Source organism: Spinacia oleracea, chromosome 4 (genome assembly GCF_020520425.1).
Source record: "Spinacia oleracea cultivar Varoflay chromosome 4, BTI_SOV_V1, whole genome shotgun sequence".
In the NCBI taxonomy this organism is placed as follows: Eukaryota; Viridiplantae; Streptophyta; class Magnoliopsida; order Caryophyllales; family Amaranthaceae; genus Spinacia; species Spinacia oleracea.
The window spans coordinates 175,097,110-175,108,991 of NC_079490.1; the positions used below are offsets into that span (position 1 = coordinate 175,097,110).

The 11,882-nt window shown below is 40.1% G+C and overlaps 1 long non-coding RNA gene across 1 annotated transcript; it reads left to right on the top strand.

The window, feature by feature from the left end:
• The first annotated feature begins 258 nt into the window (after positions 1–258).
• Positions 259–2,432, top strand: LOC110778700 (uncharacterized). The gene is made up of 3 exons (XR_002530907.2): positions 259–778; positions 1,607–1,807; positions 1,914–2,432. It is a non-coding gene; the product is annotated as an uncharacterized lncRNA (long non-coding RNA).
• Positions 2,433–11,882: the final 9,450 nt, after the last annotated feature.

Below are 11,882 nucleotides of genomic sequence, written 5' to 3' on the forward strand. Positions count from 1 at the left end.
GTGCTATCGTACACAAATTGATAAGTAGATTAGTACTCTTTTGTCTTATTATTATATTTTATGATAAGAGAGATCGGTTATTACGTGGTCAAATCATCTTTTGTGACTACACCAATCGAGGGTGATGATATACATGCTCCGGTGGTATGTAGGCCCCTTATACCCTGGTAGGTAATTGAGCCAAGTCAGCTTAAGAATTTTTCAGGAAGGAAGGAAAGCTAAGAGCATCTTTAATTGTAAGTAAATTGGTAAGTTGCTTTCATTTGCCATGTCGGATTTTCAAGCTACTATTTTTTCATGTGTGTTTTGCTCCAATGGTTAGCAAGTTGCTTGAATTTTTTTTAACCATATTTTAATTTTATTTTTATGACTCAATTCACAAGTTTATCAAATAAATTAATTGTTTTACGTTCTTTTTTTTCCCAAGCTAATTAGCTTTGTAGAGCTAATTTGCTTAACTTGGCTAATTGCTCATATGTACTCCATTGGTTGGCTAGTAACTAAAAATTTTATGAAAATTGCAAGCTAGTCCCTACATGTAACCATTGGAGATGCTCTAAGGGAAAGAGGGGGAATTGGGGTAATGGCGCCATTTAGTTTACACAAGCGGGAGTTTTAGCGCCCAGAATTATGTGAAGAAATGAGCGCCAATTTTTTCATGAAAAATAATTAATCAGAAAATCTGAAACTCACCGGCGCCGATTATAATTCCGACCAAGTCACTCAATGGAAGCATGAACCGCCGATTATAATCCAAATATAGAACTAGTTTTAACAGGTAATTTAATTTGTGGGTGGTAATGATTTGAAGTATATGAAACAATTTGTAGCACTGATTAACATTTTCTGTTTGTGTTTTTAGTTTATATATTTGATATCTCTCTGTATTCGGCGGAGTTATCTGTGTTGGAGAATTTTTCACCGTATATGTTCATAGGAGAACAGTTGGATGTCATTTTGGTTAGTTTATGAGCAAAGGTTTGACCTGGTAAAATGAATGTTAGGATTGTTCCTTTGATTTAGTGATGAATTTTGTCAAGGATATCTTTCAAGAACCTACGACTGTAAGATCATCTTGGCCATTCTTGGTTTTGTATATGTTGTATTAATTTGTTGGCACTTAATATTGACCACCAAAATAGCTAGTTGGCAAAGCCACTAAACATCAGTTTATGTTGTTTACTTCATCGAAAGTACTTGATGTATGTGAGTATATGCATCGACAAATTGTGAAGAGGCTAGTATTTTGGTCATAATGTCATTTTAGTTATGCATACCACCTGTTTGATTAAATGCTGCTTCCAATCTAATGCTTAGTTTTTGCAACTCTGATAAAGTGCTACTAGTGGTTCTTCCATCATCTTTGCTTCTAGCTTTATTACTCTATGTCTTTAGCTTATGTATAGTGGGGGTGGACCTATTATTGATTCAGGAACCACTCTAAGATATTTTGTAGAATCGACTTATGAGGTCAGTTAGAGAAGGAATTTTTTCACACATTTTGGGTTAGAAAGGGGCAGCAACTCTTTATTCCTTTTCTTAGTATGTTGTTTATCTTTTTAATTCTTTTCGTAGATTTGGGTTGTTATACTTTAATTAATTGCAGGTTAAATACGAGAAAATAGGTCCCTTAGTTAATTGCAAAGTTCAACTAATTAAACGGGAGATCAACTAATTATGAACGTAAGTGTTGGTGGGGGAGGTGTTGCTCTTGTCGCTGTTACAGGCAGAAATGGAGATGGTGATGGTGATGGTGATGGTGATTGGTGATGTTGCCATTCCTACTGAAGAAAAGAAATAGGAGAAGGTATAGATCGAATTGGCTAATATTATATCAATCTTTCTTGTAGCAAAGCTAATAATTCTACATGTATAAAGTTGGCTAATATGTTTGAAATATGTTTTCTTTTCAGGAGGAAGCCGAGGAGGTCAACTCCCTCTTTGCAAGGGCCTAATCAAACTCAATGAAGCAAAATATTGTCTAATTGTGAGGGGACAGAAAAAGCACGAGGCTAATGCATGACCTCGTCCCTCGTGGGCGTGACGTTGTCAGATCAAGTGTAGTTAGATTTCTTGTGAGTTTACACCCAATCGACTAGTAATATAGGAGTCGCCATTCAGTTTTTAACGACAATGAGAAAAATTGACAAAACCCGGTTATCGTGACATAAAGGGAGTGCAATTATGTTCAACCACGACGGCCGTATGTTCCCTTGTGATCCCTAGTGTGGGGATCGCTCAATGTACACCCGCAGGGCAGAGATTGAGAGTTCGGGGGACTGTAACTACCGAGAGGAGTACTCATCGATAACTCCAGAGGCAGGTTATCCTTGTTAGGTTATGATACATATGAATAAACATAAATCATGCGGAAAAATCATAAAGCCAGGAAACATATTATTTACACATAATCATTTAGCATAATTCAGATGCATACACTTTGTAGCGTGCCCTCCCTAGCTGCGCCCGAACCGAACAAGAACAAGTCTTTAGGACTACAAGTGTCGTCCCTCCGTAGATAGTCCACAGCACGTCCGGATCCGCCTTAAGATTGACCAACTAGAATCGCCCTTAAGGTATTATATATTTTCGGCTAATGGGGCAAGAATATTGCTGATTTTTCTACTTAAAAATCTTAGCTTTTTATTGTTTGAATACTTGAAATCCTCGATATAAATATGTGACCCTAGGCACCTATTTATAGAGTTATGGAAAAGGACTTGGAATCTATTAGGATACTAATTTATTTAATTAGAATCTTATTAAAACTCTATTAAACAAATTATATCTTTATTAGGATTAGGATTTAATCATATGACGAATCCCGGAAGCCTTAGGATTCGACTAACACACTTCGAGTGATACGCTAGCACCGTACGCAGGCCTTGCGGCCCACGCACATCACCAACCCTTCTCGACGAAGCCCATCCCGCAGCCCCGCGCGCCAAGGCCGCTGCTGGGCCTGGCGTGGGTCGGCTGTTGCCTGTGGTGCTTGTGGCTTGCTGGGCGATGGCCCGGCTTCGTGCTTGGCCTTCGTCTGGCAGGCCTCGTCCGATGCTAATTCGTACGATACGCTTCCGATTAAATTCCCGATTCCGGAATTTATTTCCGATACGAACAATATTTAATATTTCCGATTCCGGAATAAATTTCCGTTTCGAACAAATATTTGATATTTCCGTTTCCGGAATTATTTTCCGATTTCGATAATATTTCCGATTCTGACAATATTTCCGTTTCCGTTAATATTTCCGATTCCGGCAATATTTCAATTTCCAATAATATTTTCCGATACGTACCATGTTTCCGTTTCCAGCAACATCTACGACTTGGATAATATTTATATTTCCGATACGATCCATATTTCCGTTTCCGGCAATATCATCGTTTCCGGAGTATTCATTTCTTGCCTTTGACGATCTCAGCTCCCACTGAAACCAAGATCCGTCGATTCCGAATATCCATAAATGGAGTATTTAATCCATTAAATACTTGATCCGTTTACGTACTATTTCTGTGACCCTACGGGTTCAGTCAAGAGTAAGCTGTGGATTAATATAATTAATTCCACTTGAACTGAAGCGGCCTCTAGCTAGGCATTCAGCTCACTTGATCTCACTGAATTAATAACTTGTTAATTAATACTGAACCGCATTTATTAGACTTAAGATTATATGCATACTTGGACAAAGGGCATTATTTCCTTCAATCCTTACCAGTTCAGCATAAATAATTGAAGGGACATGCGTTAAACTATTAAACTATTCTGAATTGATTTTAGCAATATGCAACACATAATACTAAATCGATCGTGATTATCTTATTTAGATTGATTTAAGGTACCTAGCATGATAATTCAATTGTCCAGGGTATTATCTTATTAGGCGTGATAGATCAATCAAGTTAATAGTTTGACAATTTTATAAAAGGGAGATGAAAGCGATTAAATCATATGAGGGACACATTACAACGCACCCTTGAGAGGTGCGTCACGGTTTCAGAAAACTAACCACTTGGCTTTGCTATTTCTCCTTTTATTTAACGAATCTCGGGTTTCCAAACAATGTTCCAGTATTTAGGCTTAATTCGTTAGCTACAAGGGGCAGGACGCGTTCGGTTCGACTTTTGGGTCGATTGCGACAGAACGCCGGATCAATTTCGCAGCGTGAGGCTAGGCTTAAGGCTAGAGTCAATACTCAGGTTATGGAATTGTGTGTTGTGTTCACGTCGGTTTTTAGGCTGTATTTATAGGGAAAGAGTTTGTGGAAAGATAGATCTTTTAGAATACGAATCCAAAAAGAATTCGGAGACGACACGGCCCCAGGTATTTTCAGCGCCCAGGGCTGGGCGCCGAAGATTTTGGCGCCCAGACCCAGGCGTTGAAAATAGGATATGGGCCGAGCCTTTTTGTCAGATTTGGACTCTTAAACACAGAGCTTTTGAGACTTATCTGAGTTTCTTAGTGCGTATTAACTTATGACGGAATGCGTCTGGGCCCGTTACGAACTCTAGGTTCGTTAGGAATTTAATTAATACGTAACTCTTATTTCGAATTATAGCATGAATAGAATTCCTTTTGCCAATTCTATCTCTTTTATGACTTATGTTGGAGTGCAACACCTAATTCTGACAGATTTCTATCTTTTATGACTTTGCCACTTTTAACAACTACTTCTTACGGCAGTTACTATTCTTAGCAGGTTTCTATAAATAGCAGTTTTGGCTGAAATGAAAGGATGATTGAGATTCGTTATTTTATAGGAGGTGCGTTGCCAAATGGAGATTTACGTTCTCATCATCGAACCTTCCCTTTCGGGAATGGGGACAAAAGTAGGTGTCTACATGTAACGCCCCGACCTCTAATTCACTTATTAAGGAATACATAGCAGCGGAATTAACCTAATTCGATCGAGACATTACTGCCGTAACTCCCTCTTGGGAATTACAAGGCAACCATCATAATAATTACTGTTAAACTCCAAAATTAACATAATAATCCTTTTTAATTCCTTAAGAAAAGTGCGTAACTTAATCAAGAATCTTTACTTAAACTTGTTACAACTTAACATTGTAATAGTGAAATCCTCGCCACTACTCGTTTCTGTGGTCCCCAGCAGTACCTAAAACGGAAAACAAAACGGTGAGCCGAAGACTCAGTAACGAGTTACCCTAGCATCGTAACATCATTTCAATTCATTTTATTTAATAAACAGGGATAATAGAATATAGTAAAACATTTAATAAATCATCATTTCAGAAGCATCATTTCGAAACATCATTTCAGTAATATCATTTCATGAATATCATTTCAGGAATATCATTTCAGGAATATTATTTCAGGAATATCATTTCTTTAACCTTTTTCCTTTTAACAAAATTATTCTGGTCGTCAGGGCTTTACAGGAAAACATGGTAGGACGTCTCCTACGAACAGGGGAAGCCAGTGCTTCATAACAGGGGGAGTCAGTGCTCCATAACAGGGGAAGCCAGTGCTTCTTATCAGGGGGAACCTTGGTTCCATATCAGGGGAAGCCAGTGCTTCTTATCAGGGGGAACCTTGGTTCCATACCAGGGGAAGCCAGTTCTTCTTATCAGGGGGAGCCTGGGCTCCATATCAGGGGAACTTGACCAGTTCTTACACTTTCATTTATCATGTTTATATTTCTTTTAGTTGAACGTTAATCAGGAAAATCTCATTCAATCAGGATAGTTCAATTCAGTAAAACCATTAAATCTCGTTTTTTCATAAAATCATTTCTTTCAGGAATAATAATTCATTAAATCAATACTTTGCATAAAGATGCACTATCGTAAATCGATTCAATCAAAACATACTTGTAATCCCGCAAATCATAAAACATCATTATAAAACATCAATCATTCATAACATCATTCGTACATAAATACATTTCGAAGGGATTGCGGGTACTAGCAATAATCGTTACCTCAATTCCATGATTTGCTAGGCCTTTTTCCTTGGTTCGTTCGTCCTGAGCTCCGAGTCCGAATTTTTGGGAATTTTGGGCCTAAGGGATTGGGCTTAATTTGACCAACAAGAATAAAGTTCCAATTTACTGGAACTCATTTCCTTTGAGGAAACAGAACACGAAGGAACAGGGGAAGCAGGGGAGGAGGGCACGAGGAGGAGCAGGGAGGAAAAGAGGGAGGTTGGGCGGCTGATCTCAGGTGATTCAGCGCCGCAGCAAGGAACCGCGCCGGAGAGGCGGCGACGGTGGTGTAATGGTGTCGCAAAAAACCGAAAGGAGGGGGAAAAGTGTACGAAAAGAAGAGAGGGAGAAGGGGACTTTTGTGAGATGGTTTGGGTGGTTCATGGGATGCGGTGGCTGCGCAGACAAGAGGGGATGTGGAGTGTGGTGGCACGGCGGTGCCGGAGGCTGAGCGCAGAGGAGAGCAAGGCAGGGGTGGGGTGCGAAAACTGGGAAGCATGGGAGGTTGAGTGGGGGATTTGGGTCGGGTTCTTGCCGGCGATGAAGGTAGGTGGGATGAGTAATGGTGGTAGGGCGGTGGTGGTCGGCCAACGAAGCCGGGAGGTGGGGCGGTTAATGGTGGCAGTGGTTGTTGGTGGTGACTGTGGTTCGAACAGGAAGGAAACAAGGGGGGGGGGGACTTCCAATTTTGTTAACTGGTTTTTGGTTGAGAAAAATGGAAAGAAAATGGCTGATTATATTGACAAGTAGAGTGAGTGAGAAGCTGAAATCCTTGGGGAGCAAGGCAATGAATCAAGACTGAATTGAGGCAAGTAGAGGAAGGAAGGAATGGTTTCTTTCTTCTCTGTACGTGTAGAGCAAAGAGAAGAAGAGAGATTGATTTTCTAAGGGCATTTTCGTAATTTTACAATATTAGGCAAAAATTCAGAATTTGTTGTAATTTTCAGAAATTTATAAAAATAGAAATGTTTAATTAAAATCAAGTTTTAAAATAATTCTTTATAAAAATATCGTTTAACGAAAAATAAATTTAGTTTCCGAAAAATAAGAACTTTTCCAAATTATTAGAAATCCGAAAATAATTAAAATTTAAAAAGGGCGTTAAGCTCGTAAATATGAAATTAAATTATAAAGTGGAAAATAAATCGTGTAGCAATATTAAAAATTCAAGCGAAATAAAACCTAAATAATTAAAATAAAGTTCGAATTTAGGATTCAAAACGATTTTAAGCTAAATAAAAATAATTAAGCATAATTAATCGAGTTTTAAAAATTCGGGGTATTACACTACAGTTAGCCCCCACTTTGACTGAGTCTTGGAGTAAGACGATGGTCAAAGTATCAGACGTAATGCGTCATACAAGCCATGGTGTATGTGACCTGTTTTGCGAGGGTCTCACGAGCCCCCGAGTGATAACATTTGACTTAAGGGTCATCACTTGAAGTGTTAACACATTCCTCACGTGTCATTGGAATTTGTTAAGTATAGAAACTCCCTCACTTTGTCATTGGAAGTACCTACAGATGTATAGAAACTCCCTCACTTTGTCATTGGAAGTATCTATAGACGTTTTCGAAATCAAAGCTATAAAGTGTAACCAGGCCTGGCCAAGCCCAATCACGAGGTAAAATTGTTTTTAAAGATTCTCATTTTCAGGGTTAGCTAAACGAGAAAACCCCCTTGTTTTTATAGGACGTAAAACGAAGGAAAATCCAGCACATCGCTCTTTTTTTGGAAAAGCGGAAAAACCAATCCTTTGATTTTTGGAAAAGGGAAACCATCTTTTGATTTTTGGAAAAAGATAAACCATCCTTTGATTTTTGGAAAAAGATAAACCATCTTTTGATTTTTGGAAAAAGATAAACCATCTTTTGATTTTTGGAAAAAGATAAACCATCTTTTGATTTTTGGAAAAAGATAAACCATCTTTTGATTTTTGGAAAAAGATAAACCAGGGAAAGTTATCGCTGCAACAAGTAAGGACCTGCGCTGTTAGTGGCGCAGACCCCGCCCGTTGAAGGTGGGCGAGCCTGTTTTTGTTTTTGAATATTTTATTTTTGAAAACTGAGGACCTGCGCGGTTTAGTGACACAGACCCCGCCCGCTGAAGGTGGGCGAACCTGAATTCGTTTTTTGATTTGGGACTCGCATGGTTCTGACGCGATCCTGCCTGATCGAGGTGGGCCAGAACCTATTTCATTTATCCTTGAGATTTCTTTTGAGAATTTTTCATTCATTCTTGTAAGAGCGAGTTCTCTCGAGAAATGCTCGGGTTTAGTTGCAACCTGAATGTGGGTTGCCAACGTGCTTAGACGGACCATTGTCTCGTGGCCGTCTGCCTTTCATGGTTTTGAACAAGTCTTTGCAGCCGATAGGATGTATGTCACCATTTAGAACTGGCCTAGTTATGCCATTACTTGGGTCCTTGCGAAATGACTGGTGGGACCATATGCGAATGTTAACGGAGACCTTTGCTTTGAGGTCGAGTCCGTCTTTTGAATTTGTCCAAGCACGGGACGCCGCCTGAAAGTGTTGTTTCGACTTGTATCGTATATTTTCTTTCTTTCAAGCCCCCAAGTGTGAGGGGGTCGAAAAAGCGCGAGGCTAATGCGTGACCTTGTCCCTCGTGGGTGTGACGATTCTTTTATTCAATCAAGTGTAATTGGATTTCCTGTGAGTATACACCCAATTGACTAGTAATATAGGAGTCGTCATTCAGTTTTTAACGACAATGAGAAAAACTGACAAAACCCGGTTATCGTGACATAAAGGGAGTGCAATTATGTTTGACCACGACGGCCGTAGGTTCCCTTGTGATCCTTGGTGTGGGGATCTCTCAATATACACCCGCAAGGTAGAGATTGAGGGTTCGGGGGACTGTAACTACCGAGAGGAGTAATTCGCTCGTCGATAACTCCAGAGGCAGGATATCCTTACTAGCTCAGCATAAATAATTGAAGGGACATGCGTTAACTATTAAACTAATCTGAGTTGATTTTAGCAATATGCAGCATATAATACTAATTCGATCGTGATTATCTGATTTAAATAACATTAAGGGACCTAGCATGATAATTCGATTTCCCAAAAATATTATATTTGTTAGGCGTGATAGAACAATCAAATTAGGTTAGTTTAACAGTTCATAAAAAGGGCGAGGAAAGCAGTTAAATCATCGAAAAGGGACACATTACGACGCACCCTTGAGAGGTGCGTCACGGTTCTCAAAAAACTAACCAATTTGACTTTGATATTTCTCCTTTTTATTTAACGAATCTCAATAATGGGACAGGATACGTTCTGTTCGATTTATGGATCGATTGCGACAGAACGCGTGAACAGTTTCGCAGCGAGAGGCTTAGGCTAAGGGTTGGAGTCAGTACTCAGAATATAATTATGTGTTGTTATGTGTTGTTTCACGTCGAAACTAGGGGCCTATTTATAGGGAAGAGTTCGTGGAAAGATAGAATTGCAGAGTTCTAATCCACAAAGAATTAGGAAAAGAAACGTACCCAGGTATTTTCAGCGCCCAGGCCTGGGCGCCGAAAATTTCGGCGCCCAAAGCCAGGCGTTGAAAATAAGGTCTGGGCAGTTTTGTTTAGTCAGATTCGGATTCCTAAAATCCGTAGAGTTTGAGATTAATTCGAGTCTTTTAGCGCGTATCAATTTTATGACGGAATGCGTCTGGGCCCGTTACGAACTCTAGGTTCGTTAGGATTTTAATTAATACGTGACTCCTATTTTCGAATCCTATTAGGAATAGGATTCTCGCGGTTTTCTATCTCATTTAGGATTTATGTTGGAGTGCAACACCTAATTCTGACAAGTTTCTATCTTTTATGATTTGCCACTTTTAGACTCTACCTTTTACGGCAGTTACTATTTTTAGCAGGTTTCCATAAATAGCAGGTTTCGGGTGAAATGAAATGGGGAATCGAGATTCGTTTATTTTATAGGAGATGCGTTGTCAAGTGGAGTTTTTATGCTTTCATCATCGAACCTTTCCCTTGCGGGAACGGGGACAAAAGTAGGTGTCTACAGTTAGCCCCCACTTTGACTGAGTCTTGGAGTAAGACGATGGTCAAAGTATTAGACGGAGTGCGTCACACAAGCCATGGTGTATGTGACCTGTCTTGCGAGGGTCTCACAAGCCCCCGAGTGATAACATTTGACTTAAGGGTCATCACTTGAAGTGTTGACATATCCCTCACGTGTCATTGGGATTTGTCAACTGATAGTATAGAAACTTCCTCACTTTGTCATTGGAAGGATCTACAGGTGCGTAGAAACTCCCTCACTTTGTCATTGGGAGTAGCTACAGATGTTTTCGAAATCAAAGCTGTAAAGTGTAATTGGGCCTGGCCAAGCCCAATCACGAGGTAAAACGTTTTTAAAGATTCTCATTTTCAGGGTTAGCTAAACGAGAAAACCCCCTTGTTTTTATAGGACGTAAAACGAAGGAAAATCCAGCACATCGTTCTTTTTTGGAAAAACGGAAAACCAATCCTTTAATTTTTGGAAAAAGGGAAAACCAATCCTTTAATTTTTGGAAAAAGGGAAAACCAATCCTTTAATTTTTGGAAAAAGGGAAAACAAATCCTTTAATTTTTGGAAAAAGGGAAAACCGAAAAAAGTTATCGCTGCAGCGACTAAGGACCTGCGCGGTTAGTGACGCAGACCGCGCCCGTTGAAGGTGGGCGAGCCTGTCCGCTGAGGGTGGACTCCCCGTCCGATAGAAGTGGACGAATCTGTTTTGATGTTTTTGAAAATAAGGACCTACGCGGTTTGGGACGTAGACCCCGCCGGCTGAAGATGGCGAACCTGTCCGTTGAGGGTGGACGCCTCGTCCGATAGAAGTGGACGAATCTGTTTTGAAATTTTATTTTGTTGTTTTTTTTTGAAAATAAGGACCTACGTGGTTTGCGCCGTAGACCCCGCCGGCTGAAGATGACGAGCCTATTTTAAATTTGAAGACTTTGTTTTTCGAAAACTGAGGACCTGCGCGGCTTAGTGACGCAGACCCCGCCCGCTGAGGGTGGGCGAGCCCATTTTGAATTTCTTATTTTGCCTATGTAGAAGGGCTTTTGTGATTACAACCTGTTGGTGGGTCGTAATATTTCCTGATTAGATGTGTCCTATAAGTGGGTCCACATTGTGTATATTTTTGTTTAACAATATATTTTTTTTGGGATATCCAAACATGATATGGTGTGTGGCGCAGTCTGGGAATGTGATTTTGATTGCGCGCTCCTTGTTGGAGTCCATTTTTTGCGAGCCCCCAAGCGTTGGGGCTCGTCGGTTGTTTTTTTGCATCTTGTGATCATGTTTGGGGTCACGCTCGTATGTGCGAGCGACCTCCTATAGTAGTGTGCTATTTTAGCGAAGCCGTGGAGTGCGACTTTAGTTTTCAGGCGACATCCGGTTTTGGCTTGGCCCGGATTATCCCTTTGACACACAGACATTTCCTATTTGGAAAGCCAATGACTTGACGACACATATTTTTGGTGTTTCGAAGAATGACCATAATATTTAACTTGCTTTTTTGAAAAGTGTACATGAGCGTTTTCTGAGACGAGTCTAAGTTTCGATCAAGTTTTTAATGTTTATTATTTTTTTTGCTTATTTGGGAGCTAAAGGTGCTTTGGGCTTGATCTTACTTGCAATAGGGCCTCGTGTTTTAGTAACACGGTCTTAAGTCCTTTCCTATTCCATGTTTTGTGAAATCTGAGCCCTGGGGCTGCATTTTCAGCGCCCAAGCTCAGGCGTCAAACATTTCGGCGCCCAGGGGTGGGCGCTGAAAGTTCTTTCCTGGTAATATTTGATTTTCGGATTTCTAAACACATTTCCGAATGGGATCAGGATGTTATTGGATGCGTTCAGCTATATATAGGGGCTAGGTACGTCCTTATTTTCCACCACTCTCAAATTCTCTCT